This window comes from Solanum tuberosum, unplaced genomic scaffold (assembly GCF_000226075.1).
Source record: "Solanum tuberosum cultivar DM 1-3 516 R44 unplaced genomic scaffold, SolTub_3.0 scf00305, whole genome shotgun sequence".
Taxonomy (NCBI): Eukaryota; Viridiplantae; Streptophyta; class Magnoliopsida; order Solanales; family Solanaceae; genus Solanum; species Solanum tuberosum.
Window position 1 is genome coordinate 717,826 of NW_006239229.1, and position 5,479 is coordinate 723,304.

A 5,479-nucleotide genomic window follows, 5' to 3' on the forward strand; every position below is an offset into this window, starting at 1 on the left:
AATTAATGACTAAGCTATTTGTATTTTTTTAACTACGTATTTCATATTGGATTTATTTGGCATTCAGTTTGAGTTTTTTTAAAATAATAACACAACATTTTAAATAAACAAAAATAAACTATTAATTACATTTTGATAGATTCTACGGTAGTTACACAACATTTTAAATAAACAAAATAAATTATTATTTATACACAAATTATGATTTAATTATTAACCAATTAAATATTAAATATTCTAAATCTATCTATATATAAAAGGAGAAGAAAAAATGACACATGTCATTGCCACAATTTTTTAGAATTTTAAATCATTTTAAATAATAAGTAATAAATAATTATTAAAAAAATATTGAAACATGTTAATAATTACAATTTGATAAATTCTTCGGTATTTACACAACATTTTAAATAAACAAAAATAAACTATTAATTACATTTTGATAGATTCTACGGTAGTTACACAACATTTTAAATAAACAAAATAAATTATTATTTATACACAAATTATGATTTAATTATTAACCAATTAAATATTAAATATTCTAAATCTATCTATATATAAAAGGAGAAGAAAAAATGACACATGTCATTGCCACAATTTTTTAGAATTTTAAATCATTTTAAATAATAAGTAATAAATAATTATTAAAAAAATATTGAAACATGTTAATAATTACAATTTGATAAATTCTTCGGTATTTACACAACATTTTAAATAAACAAAAATAAACTATTAATTACATTTTGATAGATTCTACGGTAGTTACACAACATTTTAAATAAACAAAATAAATTATTATTTATACACAAATTATGATTTAATTATTAACCAATTAAATATTAAATATTCTAAATCTATCTATATATAAAAGGAGAAGAAAAAATGACACATGTCATTGCCACAATTTTTTTAGAATTTTTAAAATCATTTTTTAAAATAATAAGTAATAAATAATTATTAAAAAAATATTGAAACATGTTAATAATTACAATTTGATAAATTCTTCGGTATTTACACAAACATTTTAAATAAACAAAAATAAACTATTAATTACATTTTGATAGATTCTACGGTAGTTACACAACATTTTAAATAAACAAAATAAATTATTATTTATACACAAATTATGATTTAATTATTAACTAATTAAATATTAAATATTCTAAATTCAAGGAACTTTTTAATATACACATGTCAATCTTCTCAATTAATAACTAATTTGAACATTTAAATTAACAATTATTTAAACAAAAACTGCCCAATATAAATTACCGTTTCAATTAATTACATATACAAAACTGCCGAAATAAATAAATATATTTTTAAAAACATTTTTTTACTCTATTTATTTTATAGATAGGTGGTTTGCTATTATCCTTATTAATCTCAACTGCTTTTTTCTTTTTTACATATAAGGTGGTTGATATCTATTCGTACTTATCTCAATATTTTTCTTTAAATAAATATATTAATATCCAAACAAAAACACTGTCTATTAAAACTTCCTCCCCACATATTTCCATCCAAAAACTGTCGTATCCATTTAAAGAAAACAAAATTTCCTTTATTCAAACAATACCCAAAATTCTCACTTAAATTTTCAAAAGACGATTTTCTTTCCACAATTTTATTTTCCCATCCCAAAAACTTCTTTATAAAATTTAATCGGTTCTCTATAAAAAATCAATGTTGTGGTTCAATTACATATATTTTAAATAGAAGATTAATTGGATTCAGCGGAAAATAGAATGTGGAAAATATGGGCGATTGATTTAAATCCATGACAAAGAAGAAATGAAGAAAAATCGGAGGAACATCAAGATGTCAATCGAACGAAGATATCGAAGACTGCATAGCAAAACTTTATCAATAAAAGTTCAACGACATCAATTGACTCAAATATTTGATGGGTCAATATCAAGAAGTTGTTATAATAATGTTTGGTGTATCTAAAAAACACATATTCTCACTGCACATAGATTAGAGTAATTAATTTTATTGTCATCAAGTGTTTATATAAAATCATCACATTATATATGATTACCTACTCTTGCATGTAGGTAATAACACTATTTACTATTTTTATGAAGATAATTTTCTTTAATGTATGTGGTTTCATTTTTCAATTTTGTGATTTACTACTATTTTAAAGTTGTTAGGTGAGAATTGTAAATATAAAGGTTGAGTTTATAGTATGATGCAAAATTATCCCATTAAACTTCAACTTATTGCATATATATGCCATTAGCATATATATATAATATAATTATTTTATATATTTTTTCTACCTGTTAGGATGCTATGTACAATAGAAATAATTTTATCCTCTTTTGCATAGAGATTAAATAATAATATTTAAATAATGACATACAAAATATACATTTATGAAAAAACGTAAATCAGAAATATTTGAATCCAATTCCAAAAATATTGGAAAATTTTATTTTAATATTAATGTTTGAAAATTATTTTAAATTAAAATAAAATGTTAAGTAAGAACTTTCACCAACTAGCCACGAATTAAGAAACCCTACTAAACGTAAAAATTAAGAATTTTAAATTTGTTTTAAATTAAAAATCTATCTGTTAAATCTGCGTGTTGTCTTTTTATAAAAAAGAAAAGAAAAAGAAAAAAGAAAAGAAGCAATTCCAAGTAGTTATAACTATATTTACCGGGTTAGGCCAGGCCGACCCAACAGGCCTAGCCCATATTGACGGCTCTATACACACGTAAGAATTTCAAATGTCAATATTAACAATGTTAAATTCAAATTCTAATTAAAGATTCTTATACTAACTAAAATTCTAATTAAAATTAGATTCAATTCAAGTTTAATAATAATGCTTATCTTCAAAATTACGTTTTCAGAATTTAGATTTTTTTTATATCTACTAAAATTTTGAATTATTTTTGGGTTTTAATATTGTTTTCAAATATTTTACGATTTTGTAGAATTGTGGATTACAATTTTGAATGTTGATTAGCAATTTGAATGCAAGACAATTATTCAACAAGATTATACTTTCACTTAATCAATATCGATGTTTTCTCGAATTCATATTAATTTTTGTAAAATATATGATAATAACATTAGGTCGCACAACTTAATTTACATTTTCTTTTATAATCATCAATTATAACGAATCTTTTATATTTTAAATTGTCAATCATATTGTCCAAATACCCATAGATATCAAGGATATGGTGACTTATTACCTAAATACAAAAATAATACAATAAAAATAAACTATTTCATAAATTAAATATTCAATTTATATGAATTTATCCTATAATTGGGAAAATCAAATTTATCTAAATTAATTAGCTATTATTATTATTATTATTATTATCTATTTTAAGAAGATTATGGATCAATTTTGGATAATACCGTAAGTCAAATTTTAAAGAAAAATATTGTCATGATTAGGTAAATGGATTCATTTTTCGGAGTACTATAATGTAAATCTAGCCTGAGATTTTTTTCTATTGATAAAAATAATATATAGGAGGATGAAATCGACTTATATTTGCTATATAATAGGTAAATAAATATATTAAAAAATTGAGATGTGAAGTTATCAGAATGATGATGATAAATGTATTATATGTATGCGATTGTTACCAATATAATTATACATTATTCCAATTTTGAAGCTACATAATCGCATACTATTTGTTGTTAGATTTGTTGGGAAGCAAGACAATTAACAATTTCATTTTTAAAATATTTCTTCATTTTCAAAGTACATCCACAATAATTGTTAAAGTTTAGCTACGTCTTCTTATTCCGTTCTTCGATCCTAAAATATACAATGACTAAAACATAATGTTTTAGGCGATCGATCAATTATTAGCAATAATTTTGTATTCATTACCTTTTTAATTCTATTTAGGTGATTCAACTAAGATTTGATGCTCTTTGCAACTTAAAATTTTATGATAAATTTGTGTTATATTTGATACTTGTTCATGATATTTAGCAACATAACATTATGGTCATCAATTAAAATTGCTTTTGTTGTTGTATGAACATAAAAATTATAAATGTTCTATTCGAGTATTTAAGATGTATCAAGAAGTGCTAAGATACTTGCTTTGCTAATCATCATCACAAATGTGCAACAAAAACTCAAAAACTAAAAAATCTCCCTCATTGATGTATTTACTAATTTTAATTTTAAAAAATTATATAATAAATGTATAATATATATTCTAGCACAGTAATTACTTTCGTTAATATTATCCGCGCATCGCGCGGGTACGTATTCTAGTTATATAAACAACACACGTAATATTAATTTAAAATAGTTACTTTTTGAATTTGAATTTAAAGTTGTTACCTAAAATTGCTCCACCCATTATCTCTATTCTCTCTCTCTATATCTATATATACATAACTAAATTCAATTAAATAATTAATGGATCTATTCTTCTTCAAATGTGGAAAGTTATTTGTTGAATTAGTTTCATTCTTCTTATCTTTATCTTCTTTTGGGGTGAATTAATAGATTATTTTCTGACTAGCCGAAGAAAAATTGAATATATTTGCAAAGAAAAAAGTGAAAGTCAAGAAGAAGAAGAACAATATCTATCAAAGTGAAATTATGTGTATGCATCTTAGGAAACATTATTGGATGACACTCTACTGATACACAATGAGTTCGTGTTGAGAACATGACCATTGAAGGTGTCCTTTTTTTTTTTTTTTTTTTGTAATTTACATGAATGGAGGTGTAGTTTTGTTCCACAATTAGGAGATATGAAAATTGTGTACATTACTATTTATTTATGTATAGATATTTTATCACTTCGAATTACAATAATCTAATTTATTTTGAAATTTACGTGAAAATAAAATCTGTTTCAAAGAGATTTGTTTATGCATAATTATTAATTTTAATTATTATGAATTTTACAAGTCTCTTTAAATATTTACTGAATGGAGGTGTAGTTTTGTTCCACAATTAGGAGATATGAAAATTGTGTACATTACTATTTATTTATGTATAGATATTTTATCACTTCGAATTACAATAATCTAATTTATTTTGAAATTTACGTGAAAATAAAATTTGTTTCAAAGAGATTTGTTTATGCATAATTATTAATTTTAATTATTATGAATTTTACAAGTCTCTTTAAATTTTTACTATAATGAATATGTTAATGAAAAAAAAATAGTTTCATAACTTTCCATTACCCATCCATTGTTGCACAATCCTATAAACAATGAAAAATTATGTTAATAACATTTTATTTTATCCATAGTCATCTTAAACCAAATAAATAATTTTCAATTTTTAAAAAGTGGTATTTGTTGTGTTTATGAAGAGTAAGAGTTGAAATATATTTTGTTATATTTTATCAAAGCAAGAATTTTGCAAGAAAAGATATCTTAAAAATAATGTTATAGTATAATTTTTATTTTGGTCGTTATTTTTTCTTTTTGAATCAAATTAATAGTGTTTCTTGATT